Below are 16,670 nucleotides of genomic sequence, written 5' to 3' on the forward strand. Positions count from 1 at the left end.
TCATTAGATGCATAAAAGGCCTTTGACAAAATCCAACATTCCTTCATGATAAAAGTCTTGGAAATTCTAGGTATACAGGGGCATATCTCACTTAACAGAATAAAACAATATATGAAAAGCCTTACCCTGCTAAATGATGAAAACCTAAAGCATTTCCATGAAAGTCTGGTACAGAGATAAGGATTTCTGCATTTCCTCTTTCTGTTCAATATAGTACCTGAAGTCTTAGCTAGAGCAACAGGGCAAATAAACGAGATAAGGGACTTACATATTAATAAAAGAAGTCCATGAAAGGTACACCAGAAATCTCCTATAGTTGATAAATACATTTAGCAAAATAACATCCAATAGTCTCTTGGCTATTGATTTTTCTGTGTCTGTTTTGCACTTTTGTCATGAAATCTAGTTTTTCTAATAATAATATAGTTATTTCTGTTTGGTTTGGGTTTCTGTTTGTATGGAATATACTTTTCCAACCTTCCATTTTTAGTCTATGTGTCTGTATTAATAAAGTTAGTTTCTTGTAGTCAGCATCATGTTGTGTCTATTATTTTATTTTGTCTATTTAGGACAAAAAAGTATCTTTTAATTGGAAAATGTATATGTTTAGTATTTTACTGTTAAGTGAAGTTTTGCTTCTGTTATTGATAATTTTTATGTTTGCTTCAGATATTCTTTGTTCTTTTCTTGGTGGTTTGGTAGTTTACTGTATTCATGAGGTTTCTGTTTCTCACATGTACTTTGCCACTGTATTTTATACTTTTATGTAGTTTTTGACTATTTCTCTTCTGCTTCTGGATGTATAACCGACCTTAGGCATCTTTAGGAAGGCCCATGTGATAAAGAATTTTCAGGTTTTGCTTGCCTTGAAGTCTATTTCTCCTTCCTTCTTGAAGGAGATCTTGGTGGGAAGTATATTCTTGTTTGGCAGGAGTTTTTGTTTGTTTGTTGGCTGGTTGGTTGGTTGGTTGGTTGGTTGGTTGGTTTTTCTTTCAAAACTCGGAATATGTCATTGCCTTCTCTTCAATCAAAATATATTGTCAGATCACCAAGAGTGCTAATGCATACACGATGTACTACTCTTTGCTTCGCATTTCTTTTTATTGTACTTTTCACAGTTTGATTATGAAGTCAAGTGAGGATTTTTTTTTGGTGTACCTATTTGGATTCCTATCTATCGTGGTCCAGATGGTCTGCAGTTCCTTTCTCAGACACAAACCTTGACCCAGGTATAGCCACATGAAGGCAGAAAAATTATAGCCATGGAGATAAGGTCTAAGAGGGATGCTTCCAGGGCAAAACAGGGCTATAGGGCAGAGAAGTGGGGAAGGAAGAACTCAGATAAGGGTATTAGAGAGACTGTGTTCTTAAGCTCTGATTGTTATTTTTAGTATCTAGCTACACAAAATTTTTATATAGGTAAGCATAAATTACCATCACATTTAACTTTATTGTAAAACTAGTTTCCAGTGCCGAGAGCTTATTGTTTGGTTTAAAGAATTAAAGGAATCCCTCTCTTCAGGTAGTACTGTGGCAAGAGCACTGACCTAAGTAAAAGGTGCAATGTTGGGGAAACTGTGGTAATTTTCTGAGTATATTTTTGGTATCTAAAGTGACGATCATATATTTCAGGGAATTGTAAGTAATTGTATCTTAAGTGCCAATGAGAATGATCATTCAACAATGTATATATCAATTACTAATTAATCAATATATTTTTATGGAGCCTTGGATGTTACTTTTTTTTTTTTTTTTGTAATCTTAAGGATCAGTTCTTAAAAGAGCTGTCTGAAGCACTATAGAATTGTAGTAGCTTTTTGGAGACAAAAAGTCTACTGTGGTATGATAGCTATCTTTAAATGTATGAAAGGGCTTCCATAGGATACAGGGATTGCTTATGACTCAAGAGAATGGAGCTATGGTTCAAGTGTGAAAGCTACAGGGAAGACTGCTTTAACGCATTAAAGTCAAGCTATTTCCAGAAATAGAAAGAATGGTGTCAATGGAACTATGTATAAATAGTTATATCAGTTTTTCAGAATGCATCAGGCCTTGGGGATTTGTTTATATCGAATATCTTGGTAGCTCAGATGGACTGAAGCCGAAGCATACGAGACCCCTGTCTGACTGGGAGTCATAGCACCCTCAGCAACCTCAGTGTGTACTGCTCTCTCTGTTTATGGCTGCAGTGCATCAGGGCCATTTCTCAGTGGTCATGTGGATATTTTACTGCCCTTTTCTATGGTTCAGTACTGAATTTTGGTTGGTTGGTTGAGTATTCATTATTTATTGATCACAGGGAAGAGAAACTATGGCTAGTCCCGGCTTGGTAAAGAAACTGCAGTGTCAGCCTTCTCATTAGTGGCAATGTTGGCCCTCTGGGCCAGTGTGATGCCTTTGTGGGGGGTTCTTCTACTCTATACATCTTACATTTTCAGTAGCACTTCTGGCTGCTAAATAATGAGATGCCAGTAGGACAGAAATACAGCAGTTGTGACAATACAAGCTGTCCCAGACATTGCCAGGTGCCCCTTTGTCTCCTGCTGATTTCAAGAGTAACTCACTTGTGATCCTCCTGTCTATACCTCCTTCAGCAAATTCTACCTGCGGGCGCCACAAAGGACCCTAGCATAGCTGTCCTCTGAGAGGCTCTACCCAGCAGCCAACTAAACAGATGCAGATCCCACAGCTAAACATTGGACAGAGGTCAGGGACGCTTATGGAAGAGTTGGGGGAGGGATTGAAGGCTCTGAAGGGGATAGGAACGCCACAGGAAGACCAACAGTCAACTAACCTGGACCCCTGGGGCTCTCAGAGACTGAGCCACCAACCAAAGAGCATGCATATGGGCACATATGTAGCACATGTATAGCTCATTCTCCATGTGGGTCCCCGGAAAACTAATTGTATCAGGGGCTGTCCCTAAAGCTGTTGTGTGACTGCGGAAACCAATCCCCAACACGGCTGCCTTGTCTGGCCTCAGTGAGAGGCTGTGCCTAACCCTGCAGAGACTTGATGCACCATGGTGGGGGGAAAACCTGAGAGGGGGCCTCTCAGAGGAAAAGAGAAGTGGGGGTGGGGGAGGGACTCTGTAAGGGGGAGACCAGGAAGGGGCAATGTTTGGTATGTAAACTAATTAATTGATTGATTGATTAATTAATTGATTAAAAAGTAACTCACTAAAGTATACCCATGCCAAAAGACCGCATTTTTATTAGATAAAATTAGAAAGTGTTATGAAAACCCATTTTAAATTATTTAAGATGAATCCTGCACTGCTTTAATTTGTGTGCTGAGGCAGGTATATAACTTTAAGAATGAAAATATTATCTGTATATTGATTATGCATTTTTAGCTTGCTTTGAAATATAAATTCAAATGCTTCTTTGGTTTTAGCTTTTTAGTAAATGAAGGTTTTCCTTGTTTACTGGTAGAATTCCTTACACTAGGTTTTTACTCTGAAAATGCTTTGAAAGTCATTATGTATTTCAATACAGATGTGAAGAGTTCAAAATGGGCTGTAGACACAGCAGCGCTTAACTCTTGGTGACACAGACACATGAAGCGTGATAGCAGAAGGAGGAGCAGACATGATAACTGACTGAGAATTCTAGAAGCAGTTAAAACTCTGGATATATGTATTTAATGTCTAGTTTTGTCTTAGTCTAGGGTTTAATCATCACATAACGGGTGTGGTTTTATGAGTAACCACGGGATGCGATAGCATATTGGCAGTTGGTCACATTAGACTGCAATGCATTTGTACTTGTTCACTCCTCTCCCTGGGGTTTAGGTTGAGACTTCCTGTTGTTTAAGTCTAATTTCTAGTTTTTACAAATCTCTGCTTGCATTGTATTTTACCTCGGTGTATTTTCTTGTTGCATCATACTTTCTTTATAACATTTTACTGAACTATTTATGATTCTGTTTAATTGTAGCCGTTCTTACATTTTAATATACAACACTTGCATACATATTATGCTGAAGTTGTTTCTAAAATATAGTGGTCTTACCAAGCATTATTTTAAAGATGCATCTGTCAGCATTCCCATTATAAACCCTAATTTATTTTTAAGGAGTTTTTGACTTGTCTATTTCTAAATTGCTTTGGGCTAAAACCATGTATAGAAATTGTCAGCTGAAATCCAAGTTTTATTATATTGTAAAAAGAAAACTTGAAGCTCATGTTTCCACCACTTTCTGCCACAGCATTTAAACACTCATGTTTTCAGTGGATCCAGGTGCTTTAAACTTGATCTTTATTTCCCATAAGCCTAAGTGAGGAAATGGAAACTGACAGCCATTTAGATAGCATTGCTTCTTTTCCTGCTCTGTGCTATAAAATTTTTGATAGACTTATTTGAAACATATTTACCAAGTTGATACAATAGATATTTTGTTACAGCCATCTTAGAGCATGGGACTACCTAAAGCCCTAGATAACTAGATCCAGCTTTCCTGTGAGCATGGAAACTTGAACAAGTTTCATCTGGTAGAAGCTTGTTTGGTGAATACTGCTGGTGGTGTTTTTTCCTTTTGTACCACCTTATGTGGAACATAACCTAGGTGTTTGCTGTCACTCTCCCTTCTGAGATGATGCTATTAATAGATGCTTCAGGATCTTACCACCTTTCAATTGCTTGAAAATAAAAATTGTTATTATTTGTTTTGAACCTGGGATTTAGAGTTCATCTTATGAAAGTGAACTTCTGGAGAAAGTATTTTTTTTTAAATTTTCAGAACTTTATTTTTTAAAGGAAAACCATTAAAACCATTATTCATACAATTCATATATTCCGATCATCATTTCCTGTCTCTCATCCCCCTACAGGATATTCCCCATTGTTCCATCCATCCATTGCCTGTCTCTCTCTCTCTCTCTCTCTCTCTCTCTCTCTCTCTCTCTCTCTCTCTCACCTGTGTTGAGGGGGTTGTTAGTGACATCACGTCGACCCCTCCCTCCAAGCTGTACAGGTTATGCCATTGCCCTTTGTTGGCCACCAGGACTTGATAGTAAGAGCCTGTCACTAAAGACAACACATACTGGAGTCAGAGGACATGGAGAAATCTAGATTGTGCTAACTTTATCCCCAAAGCCAAGCACTGAAAGAAAAATCATTATATCAGGAAAATTTGAAGGTCTTCAAACTTTCAAAAAGTAAAGAGCATTAGAACAATGCACAATTTATGAATTATAAATTTTATTTGTATGTATTTTCTTTTTAAAATTTTTTATTTATTCTTTATATTTATTTTATTATTTATTCTTTTCTTATTATTTATTCTTTTCTCATACTTTTCTCCTGACTTCAGCTTCCTCTCCCTCTACTCAAATTTTATGCATTTTAAGAGAAAAACATTTAACTTAACAAAGGAAACAAATTTTAAATGCAATATAAATGATACTGGTACATTATTAGATGCTGTGCAGACATGTTGAGAGAGAGCTCAGTGTGATGAGGCCCTTCCTTGTCTCTGACAAAACTTCCTGTACCTGGCTTTATAATGGATGAAGGGAAAAACAAAAGCTGCTAACTTCATCACAACCCTTTATCCCTGAGAAGAGCTAGAAGTAAACCATTTTTATTGGTTATTCTATTTATTTACATTTCAAATGTTGTACCCCTTCCCTGTCCCCCCTTCCACAACCTCCATCCCATCCCCCTCCTCTTTGCACTATGAGGGTACTCCCCTACCTACCCTATTCCTGCCTTTCCTCTAGCATCCCCTTAAACTGGGGCATCGAGCCTCCACAGGACCAAGGGGCTCCCCTCCCACTGATGCCTAGTAAGGCCATCCTCTGCTACATATGTAGCTGGAGCCATGGCTCCCTCCATGTATACTCTTTGATTGGTGGTTTAGTCCCTGGGAGCTCTGGGTGGTGAGGTTAGTTGATATTGTTGTTCTTCCTATGGGGTTACAGACACCTTCAGCTCTTTCAGTCCTTCTGCTAGCTCTTCCATTGGGGTCCCTGGGCTTAGTCCAATGGTTGGCTGTGAGTATCTGCATCTTTATTGATCAGGTGCTAACAGAGCCTCTCAGGGGAACAGCTATGCCTTTTTACTGTGTTCAGAGAAATAAGGCCAAGAATGGAAATTCACTAAGGAATTGGAAACCAGGGGAAAGAAAGGTATTCAGAAGATTTATAAAAGAACCCCATAATCCAAAAACCTGAAAAATATGTTGTTTAAAATTTAATCGTTAGATTTTATGTCAGATTAGACATAAATCAATTAGTGCACTTGAAGATAGGTCAGTATAAACAATTTGCACTTGAATGTCAAAGTCTGTCCTTCGCCTATGGGATAAATCATGCTAAAATGCCTGACTTTTTGTCTCCAGGTTTTTGGCCTCATTCTTAAAATAGATATTGTTGTATTAGTGATGCTTTGACTCATTTAGCTTCATCCAAAGATTACTGACATTTTCTGCTCTGTCTCCTCACTTTTTATCTAGATATCTGTTGCAAAGCTCATGTTAGATGGTCAGGTAGTCAAGAGTTCCCATGGGAGAACTGGCCACATTTGTGAATTGCATTCAGGAATATTGACTGCTTTTCTAGCCTTTCTCACTGGACATTATTGTGAATGTTATACTCAGGTTGATTGAATCTGTAAGCTAAGGATGGAGTTTAGCATTCATGTCCATTCCTCAGACTGAGTTCTCTGCTTTGAAAGGCAGCTGAGATCAAGGTTCTAGCTTGCTACTGCTCATCCCGACCTCACTGTTTCCTTACTCCTTTAACTGGCAATTTTCAAAGTAGTTAACTTAGACTTTAGGCAAGACATTTAACTAGTTCATGTTTTAGGACTTATTTTTGCAAAATTTTTTATATAATCCCAAGGCTCTTACTGTGTTTAAACGTATGAAATAAAGTATATTATAGATTCTCAAATAATCAGAAGACTTGAATTATACTAATTTGTTCTTTTGAGATTTATGGGAATGATTTGAAAACACTTAAAATTGCTGAACTCAATGGACTACATTAGTAGGAATTTTGTGCTTTATTAATTTCACATTTCCAGGATGTCTCCTTGTCATTATTGATTCAGTGCATCATATTTTAAATTTAGGATCATGTTAGCTTTCTCTTTTTCTGCATTTACACTCTCCAGGTAGGAAGACCTCTTCCTGCAAACCACCAGGACAAATGACTTTACGTCTACGTGTGTCACCAGATCAGTTTTCAGGCGTTGGTGCTTCCCAGGCGTCTTTCAGTTTCTCAGTTTCGAACATTTTTTTTAAACTATTTTTCAGTGAGTGATCCATTTATTCTAATTTAAAATTTTTCCTGGCATGATATTGCATTTGCTATTTTCTTATAATATAAAAACCTTGGGCAATAGAGAAAGCTGAATGGATATAGTATTTGCTGCTTCATTCCCAAGGTTGGATCCTCAGTACACAGAGGAACCAAGGTGCAGCGGAATCCCAGTTTTGAGAAGCAGGGCCCTTCCTAGCAACCGCTGGCTCGATGGCTGATCTTTAAACTCCTGTTTAATGAGAGAAGTCTTTAAATATAATGTGGAAGCAAAGGACCACAGCACTGGCAGTCAGCCTTTTGCCACCACGCGCACATACACACACACACACATACACACAATACAAGCACATGCTAAAATAAACCAGAAAAAGTATGTTGCTCCTCCTTTTTCTCTTCCCATCCCTCCTTTCTTGTATGTGTTTTTGATGTGTGCATTGTCTAAGTGTGGCAGATTTTCCTGGGTGCATGTGAAGGTTAGAAATTAATATTTTGGGTGTCACCTTCAATTACGTCTCTACGTTGTCTGTCTGTTTATGTATCTGAGGTTTGGTTTCTGTTCTTGTGTCTGGACCTCCTATTTGAGGTCCAGGACCTCAATTTGAGGGCCCCCTGTTGAGATAGCAAGCGCCTGAAATTTTTCTCTGTTCCCCCATCTCAGCACCACCACACCTGGCTTTTTATGTGGGTGCTAAGACAAAACAGCTCTTCAAGCTGGGACGGTACATTACCCGTGGAGCCATCTCCTTGCCCCTTTTCTTATCCCTGTTTCTTTTCGTTAGTGAGATTCACCAACATGTCTGTTAATTATCTGTCTTATGTTTTTATTGATGTTTTGTTTGTTTTACTGAAATATAACATGAATAAAATGAAAGAATGAGAAGTGAAGAATTCAGTGGATTTGATATGTTGTGGGCAGTCATGCAATCAATATCTAAAACAAGGTAAAGAGCTTTTCCAGCCATAGGAAGCCTCTTCCCTCCCTCATTTCCAGAGGCAACCACATTCTGAGTGTTTTTTGTAATAGAGTAGTTTTGTCTTTGGCCAATATAACATTTTTGACATTTATTTGTATTCTATGTACCAGTGATGAAAAAATCTGAATAGTGATTCATCTTAAGAATACACTGTAATTTGTTAATTGCTTTTCAGTGGATGGTAGCCATGGTGTTTATACCTTTAGGGGCTATTATGAACATAGCTGCTATTACAATTATGCTTGCTCCCCACCCCTCTCTCTCATGTCTAGCAGTAGAAGTGTTATCTTAGTTGTGTTTCTAGAAGACATTTCTGAGATGACCAGTGGATTTGAACCTCTTCCATACACTGTTTGAGTGACTGCTTCTGTGAAGCGGCTTCAGCTTGTTTTGAGAACTGCAAAAGCTGCAGAGTTTATTTTGTATTCTGTGTGTGAGTTTTTACCCCTTGGTGTCCTAGAAAGAAAGTAGAAGAATGGAAAAGAATACAGAAGGAGGAAGAGAAAGGGAGAAAGGAATGATTCCAAGACATTTCTTTCTTTTTTCCAGGAATTTTTGGATGTTTTTTAATCTACATTTCCAATGTTATCCTCTTTCCCCAACACAACCACCCACCCCTTCCTGCCTTCCTGTCCTGACATTCCCCTACACTGGGGGGAGAGGGACAGCATTGGCAGGATAAAGGGCTTCTCCTCTCTCTGGTGCCCAAAAAGGCCATCCTCTTCTACATATGCAGCTGAAGCCATAGATCTGTCCATGTGTGCTCTTTGGATGGTGGTTTAGTCGCTGGGAGTTCTGGTTGGTTGGTATTGTTGTTCTTATGGGATTGCAAACCTCTTCGGTTTCTTCAATCCTTTCTCTAACTCCTCTATAGGGGACCCTGTTCTCAGTTTGATGGTTGGCTGTGAGCATTCGCCTCTGGAGCCTCTCAGGAGACATCTATATCAGGCTCCTGTCAGCATACACTTCTTGGCATCATCAATATTGTCTGGGTTTGATGGCCATATGTATATGGGCTGGATCCTCAGGTGGGACAGTCTCTGAATGGCCTTTCCTTCAGTCTCTGCTCCAACTTCTGCCTTCATATCTCCTCCTATGAATATTTTTGTTCTCCCTTCTAGGAAGAATGGAAGCATCCACACATTGGTCATCCATCTTCCTGAGTTTCATTGTATCTTGGGTAATCTGACCTCTTGGGCTACTATCTTTTGGGCTTATCAGTGAGTATATACCATGTATATTTTTTGTGATTGGGTTACCTCAATCAGGATGATATTACCTAGTTCTATCCATTTGCCTATAAATTTCATAAAGTCTTTGTTTTTAATAACTGAGTAGTACTCCATTGTGTAGATGTACCACATTTTCTGTATCCATTCCTCTGTTGAAGGGCTTCTGGGTTCTTTCCAGCTTCTGGCTATTATAAATAAGGCTGCTATGGACATTGTAGAGCATGTGTCCTTGTTTTATGTGGGAGCATCTTTTGGGTATATGCCTAGGAGTGGTATAGTGGGGTTCTCAAGTAGTACTATGCCCAGTTTTCTGAGAAACCATTAGACTTATTTCCAGAGTGGTTGTACCAGCTTGCAATCCCACCAACAATGGAGGAGTGTTCCTCTTTCTCCACATCCTCACCAGCATCTGCTGTCCCCTGAGTTTTTTTTTATCTTAGCCATTCTGACTGGTATGAGGTGGAATCTCAGGGTTGTTTTGATTTTCATTTTCCTATTGACCAAGGATGTTGAACATTTCTTTAGGTACTTCACAGCCATTCGATATTCCTCAGCTGTGAATTCTTTGTTTAGCTCTGTACTCCATTTTTTCATAGGGTTATTTGGTTCTCTGAAGTCTAACTTCTTGAGTTCTTTGTATATTTTGGATATTAGTCCTCTATCAGATGTAGGATTGGTAAAGATCTTTTCCCAATTTGGTTGCTGTTTTGACCTAATGACAGCGTCCTTTGACTTACAGAAGCTTTGCAGTTTTATGAGGTTCCACTTGTCCATTCTTAGAGAATGGATCGATTTGCATTCTTCTCCATGGTGACTGCCAGTTGAACCAGTACCATTTGTTGATTGGAAATCCTGTCTTTTTTCCACTGGATGTTTTTAGCTCCTTTATCAAAGACTAAGTGCCCATAGGTGTGTGGGTTCATTTCTGGGTCTTCAATTCTATTCCACTGATCTACCTTCCTGTCTCTGTACCAATACCATACAGTGTTTTTTGTTTTTTTTTTTTTTGTTTTTTTTTTTGTTTTTTTTTTTTATCACTGTTGCTTTGTAATACTGCTTGAGGTCAGGGATAGTGATTCCCCCAGAAATTCTTTTATTGTTGAGAATAGTTTTCTCTATCCTGGGTTTTTTGTTTTTCCAAATGAAAATTCTAACTCTGAAATTTAGCTGGAATTCTGATGGGGATTGCATTGAATCTGTAGATTGCTTTCAGCAAGATGACCATTTTTTACAGTATTAATCCTGCCAATCCATGTGCATGGGAGATTTTTGCAACTTCTGAGATCTTCTTCAATTTTTTTCTTCAGGGACTTGAAGTTCTTGTCATATAGATCTTTCGCTTGCTTGGTTAGAGTCTTACCGAGGTATTTTATATTATTTGTAGCTATTGTGAAGGGTGTCATTTCCCTAATTTCTTTCTCAGTCTGTCTGTCCTTTGAGTAGAGGAAGGCTACTGATTCGTTTGAGTTAATTTTATATCCAACCACTTTGCTGAAGGTGTTTATCAGGTTTAGGAGTTCCCTAGTGGAACTTTTGCAGTCACTTAAGTACACTATCATATCACCTGCAAATAGTGATATTTTGACTTCTTCCTTTCCAATCTGTATCCCCTTGATCTCCTTTTGTTGTCTGATTGCTCTGGCTAGGACTTCAAGAACTATATTGAATAAGTAGGGAGAGAGTGGGCAGCCTTGTCTAGTCCCTGATTTTAGTGGGATTGTTTCAAGTTTCTTTCCATTTAGTTTGATGTTGGCTACTGGTTTGCTGTATATTGCTTTTACTGTGTTTAGGTATGGGCCTTGAATTCCTATTCTTTCCAGGACTTTTATCATGAAGTGGTGTTGAATTTTGTCAAATACTTTCTCAGCATCTAATGAGGTGATGATCATGTGTTTTTTCCCTTTGAGTTTGTTTGTATTTGATTATGTTGATAGATCTCTGTATATTAAACTATTCCTGCATCCCTGGGGTGAAGCCTACTTGATCATGATGGATGATTGTTTTCATGTGTTCTTGGATTCTGTTTGCAATAATTTTATTGAGTATTTTTGTGTTGATATTCATAAGGGAAATTGGCCTGAAGTTCTCTTTCTTTGTTGGGTTTTTGTGTGGTTTAGGTATAAGCATATTGTAGCTTCATAGAAGGAATTGGGTAGTGCTCCGTCTGTTTCTATTTTGTGGAATAGTTTGGACAGTATTGATATGAGGTCTTCTATGAAGGTCTGATAGAAGTCTGCATTAAACCCGTCTGGACCTGGGCTCTTTTTTGGTTGGGAGACTTTTAATAACTGCTTCTATTTCTTTAGGAGTTATGGTACTGTTTAGATGGTTTATTTGATCCTGATTTAACTTGGATACCTGGTATCTGTTTAGAAAATTGTCCATTTTAAGCAGGTTGACCAGTTTTGTTGAGTATAGGCTTTTTAGTAGGATCTGATGATTTTTTTTTAAAATTTCCTCAGAATCTGTCGTTTTATATCCCTTTTCATTTCTGATTTTGTTAATTTGAATACTCTCTCTGTGCCCTCTGGTTAATTTGGCTAACAGTATATCTATTTTGTTGATTTTCTCAAAGAACCAGCTCCTGGTTTTGTTGATTTTTTTTTTTTTTGTATAGTCCTTTTTGTTTCTACATGGTTGATTTCAGCCCTGAGTTTGATTATTTCCTTCCGTCTACACTTTCCTCTTGAGTGTACTTGCTTCTTTTTGTTCTAGAGCTTTTGGGTGTGCTGTCAAGCTGCTAATGTATGCTCTCTCCAGTTTTGTTTTGTTTTGTTTTGTTTTAAATTACTCAGAGCTATGAGTTTTCCTCTTAGCACTGCTTTCATTGTGTCCCATAAGTTTGGGTATGTTGTGCCTTAATTTTCATTAAATTCTAAAAAGTCTTTAATTTTTTTATTTCTTCCTTGACCAAGTTATCATTGAGTAGATTGTTGTTCAAATTCCCATGTGTACGTAGACTTTCTGTCATTTTTGTTGTTATTGAAGGCCAGCCTTAGTTCATGTTGATTTGATAGGTTGCATGGGATTATTTCAGTCTTCTCGTATCTTTTGAGTCCTGCTTTTTGACTGATTATATGGTCAATTTTGGAGAAGATACCATGAGGTGCTGAGAAGAAGGTGTATTATTTTGTTTTAGGATGAAATGTTCTATACATATTTGTTAAGTCCATTTGTTTCTCTGTTAGTTTCTCTGTTTCTCTGTTTAATTTCTGTTTCCATGGTCTGTTCATTGATGAGAGTGGGGTGTTTAAATCTCCAACCATTATTGTCTGAGGTGCAATGTGTGGTTTGAGCTTTAGTAAGGTTTCTTTTATACATGTAGGTGCTCTTGCATTTGGAGCATAAATATTCAAGATTGAGAGTTCTTATTAGTGGATTTTTCCTTTGATGAGTATGAAGTGTTCTTCCTTATCTTTTTTGATATCTTTTGATTGAAAGTCGATTTTAATTGATATTAGAACGGCTACTCCAGCTTGTTTCTTGGGACTGTTTGCTTGGAAAATTGTTTTCCATTCTTTTACTCTGAGGTACTCTCTGTCTTTGTCACTGAAGTGTGTTTCCTGTATGCAGCGCAATGCTGGGTCCTCTTTTCCTATTCAGTCTGTTAGTCTTTGTCTTTTTATTGGCGAATTGAGTCCATTGATGTTAAGAGATATTAAGTAATTGTGATTGTTGTTTCCTGTTATTTTTGTTGTTAGAGGTGGAATTATGTTTGTGTGCCTCTCTTCTTTTCGGTTTGTTGCAAGAAGATTACTTTCTTGCTTTTTCTAGGGTGTAACTTCCCTCCTGTGTTGGAGTTTTCCATCTATTATCCTTTGTAGGGCTGGATTTGTGGAAAGACATTATGTAAATTTGGCTTTGTCTTGGAATATCTTGGTTTCTCCATCTATGTTAATTGATAGTTTTGCTGGCATTTGTGTTCTCTTAGGGTCCATATGACATCTGCCCAGGATCTTTTGGCTTTAATAGTCTCTGGTGAGAAGTCTGGTGTAATTTTAACAAGTCTACCTTTATATGTTAACTTGATATTTTTGCTTTACTGCTTTTAATATTCTTTTTTGTTTTGTTCATTTGGTGTTTTAACTATTATGTGATGGGAGGAATTTATTTTCTGGTCCAATCTGTTTGGAGTTCTGTATGCTTCTTGCATATTTATAGACATCTTTCTTTAGGTTAGGGAAGTTTTCTTCTATAATGTTGTTGAAGATATTTACTGGCCCTTTAAGTTGGGAATCTTTGCTGTCTTCTTACCTATTATCCCCAGGCTTGATCTTCTCATTGTGTCCTGGATTTCCTGGATGTTTTGGGTAGGAGCTTTTTGCATTTTACATTTTCTTTGATAGTTGTGTCAGTGTACTCAGAGCTATGGTATCTTCTGCCCCTGAGATTCTCTCTTTTATCTTTTGTCTTCTGTTGGTGATGCTTGTATCTATGACTCCTGATCTCTTTCCTAGGTTTTTCTATCTCCAGGGTTGTCTCCCTTTGTGTTATTTTTTTCTATTTGCATTTTTATATCCTCGATGGTTTTGTTCAATTCCTTCATCTGTTTAGTTGTGTTTTCCTGTAATTCTTAAAGGATTTTTGTGTCTCTTTTTTAAGGGCTTCTACTTGTTTACCTGTGTTGTCCTGTAGTTCTTTAAGGGAGTCATTTATGTCCTTCTTTAAGTCCTCTATCATCATCATGAGATGAGATTTTCAATCTAAATCTTGCTTTTCCAGTGTGTTTGGATATCTGTTATTTGCTTTGGTGGGAGAATTGGGCTCTGATGACGCCAAGTAGTCTTAGGTTCCTGTGCTTGCCTCTAGTCATCTGGTTATCTTTGGTGTTAGCTGGTTTTGCTGTTTCTGACAGTGGCTTGACCCTCCTGTAAACCTGTGTGTCAGCACTCCTGGAAATCAGCTTTCTCCCAGTGGGATCTGGGCACAGAGAGCTGTGTTACAGTGTCAGCTCTGGGCACAGGAGGAAACTGGCAAGATCCTGTCCCAGATTGCTCCTAGGTTCCTGTATCCAGAGGGCTCCAGGTGGCTTCCTCGTTGGCCAGGAATGTGGACAGAAATGGTGATCTCAACTGTGCTCTCAGGATTGTCTGCACTTCTGAGGGTCCAGCTCTCTCCCCAATGGGATCCTGGTATAGAGAGCTGTGTAACCAGGTCAGCTCCAGGAGCGGTCAGAAACCCTAAGGATTCTGTCTTAGAATGCTTCTGTGTTATTGCTTCCTGAGGGCTTCAGGTGGGTCCCTTGGAGCAAAGTGGTGTTCTTACCTCTGCTCTCAGGTGTGTCAGTGCTCTTGGAGACTGGCTTTCAACTCCGGGAGCAGGTGGAGACTGGCCGAGATATATTTTTTATAACTGCCTTACCTATTTATTCATTTTGTAATATCTTAAGACTTCTGTCCATGTTCATGAGGTATATTAGTCATTATCTTTTTATGATATGTTTGAAGTGGTTTATTTTTAACTTTGAAATTCTAGTCTTTTCACTTTGTATTTTATAAATTTCTTTACAGTTAATTTTTCTGCTTTCCCAACATTTGTTAAGATTTGTTAATTTTTTGTAGCTGAATCTTTTATAACTTTTATTTATAAATGCCTCTGTGAATATTACTTTTGTTTTCTCATTTTAAATATAGCTGTGTATCAACAAAAAGGTTATAGTCTATGAAATGCATCATTAGTCACTGAGCTCATTGTTTTAATATCATAGGATGCTGATACAGAAAGCTAAATGGTGTGGCTTTTTACTGTCTGGGCCACATTTCGTATCTATGGTATTTCCTGTTGCTCTTAGAGCCATGCTGAGTAATGCAGCTCAAGATTAAATGAAATTTAATGAGAGAAAATGATGCAATTAATATGTAAACAAGAGAGGAACAAGTCTGCTGTTCCCATCATAAGGCATGCTATTTCACTCTGAAATATGGTAAAACTTATACCTCAGTAAATATCCATTCCAGACAGTCCCTTATTCTACAGCATCATGCCCTATAAGGAATTCCACACACTATTTCTATTTCACTGTACATGATGGATTTGCTTACACCAGCATCACCACAACAACCTAGGAAGGAATTGTACTGCACCCTTCAGGTGACCAGTGTCAAGAGGTCATAGGTTTCATCTCCAGTGTAGTTTTATGGAACCTATGCTGCTTCACATAGTTAAAGATGTTCATAGTTTAAAAAACAGATGTCACTGCAGAAATACTTTGTATCTTGGTGTCCTAGCTTTTATGTCAACTTGACAAAAACTAGAATCATCTAAGGAGGACACCTTATTTGAGAAAATGTCTCCATAAAACTGGCCTGTGAGCAGGTCTATAGACCATTTTCTTAGTGATTGATGTGGGAGGGCCCAGCCCATTGTGGGTGGTGCTAGACCTGGGCTGGTGGTTCTAGGCTCTATAAGAAAGCAGACTTTACAAGCTATGAGGAACAAGCCAGTAAGCAGTGCTTCTTCATGGACTCTGCATCAGTTCCTGCCTCCAGGTTCCTGTTCTTTTTTGAGTTCCTGTCCTGACTTTCTTTGTTGAAAAATGGTGATGTGGATGTGTAAGCAAAAAAATTTTTCCAAGTTATTTTTGGTCATTGTATTTCATCATGGTAGTAACCCTAATACATTGAGTCTCCGGTGGGTCTCCACCTCCACCAATGTGTCCTCTTCTAGCTGTCTTCTTTCCATAAATTTTGATTATTTATAGATTTTGTCTTAGACCTGTAAGTAATAGCCAGGAAAGATAAGACAGGATGATCAGGAACAGAAAATTTTTAGTTTCTGCCATACCACTTCTGGCTCAAGATTTCTTCCTCCCTCCCTCCCTCCCTCCCTCCCTCCCTCTCTCCCTCCCTCCTTTTACTTTTGCTCCCCCCCCCTTTTCTTTCTTATTGACATTTTGAACTGGTAATTCTTTGGAGTTAAAGAGGGTTTTTTCTTGTGTGTTTGAAGTTTAGCAGCCTCTCTGGTTTTGATTCACTAGTTGTTCATTAACAATGTCTGTGGACAAATGTCATATGTCCTGGAGCAAAAGTAAGGCTAAAATTGTACCTGCTAGACAGCTACTTGTCTGGGTCTCTTTCTGCCATTTGTGGTAGTGGATAGTAACATTTTATTTATTTGTTTGTTTATTTATATGTATTTATTAATTATATATTTTGTGTGTATGGTGTTTGTGTTTTATATATGTGGGGGTGTGCTTTC

At 38.1% G+C, this 16,670-nt stretch overlaps 1 protein-coding gene across 13 annotated transcripts in view; it reads left to right on the plus strand.

Annotated features, from left to right (window-relative positions):
* The window catches only part of Nubpl (NUBP iron-sulfur cluster assembly factor, mitochondrial), a 214,899-nt gene that overhangs the window by 110,879 nt on the left and 87,350 nt on the right, over positions 1 to 16,670 (plus strand). For 2 of the 13 annotated variants that reach the window (XR_015621755.1, XM_087552655.1), the window contains one exon: positions 9,363 to 9,461. The exons of the other annotated variants lie outside the window; for them this stretch is intronic. The gene's annotated coding sequence lies outside the window, so the exon portion shown is untranslated. Of the gene's footprint in view, positions 1 to 9,362; positions 9,462 to 16,670 lie in introns of those variants that run through there. 13 annotated transcript variants of the gene reach the window in all.

Source organism: Rattus norvegicus, chromosome 6, assembly GCF_021556685.1.
Source record: "Rattus norvegicus strain SHRSP/BbbUtx chromosome 6, alternate assembly SHRSP_T2T, whole genome shotgun sequence".
NCBI lineage: Eukaryota > Metazoa > Chordata > Mammalia > Rodentia > Muridae > Rattus > Rattus norvegicus.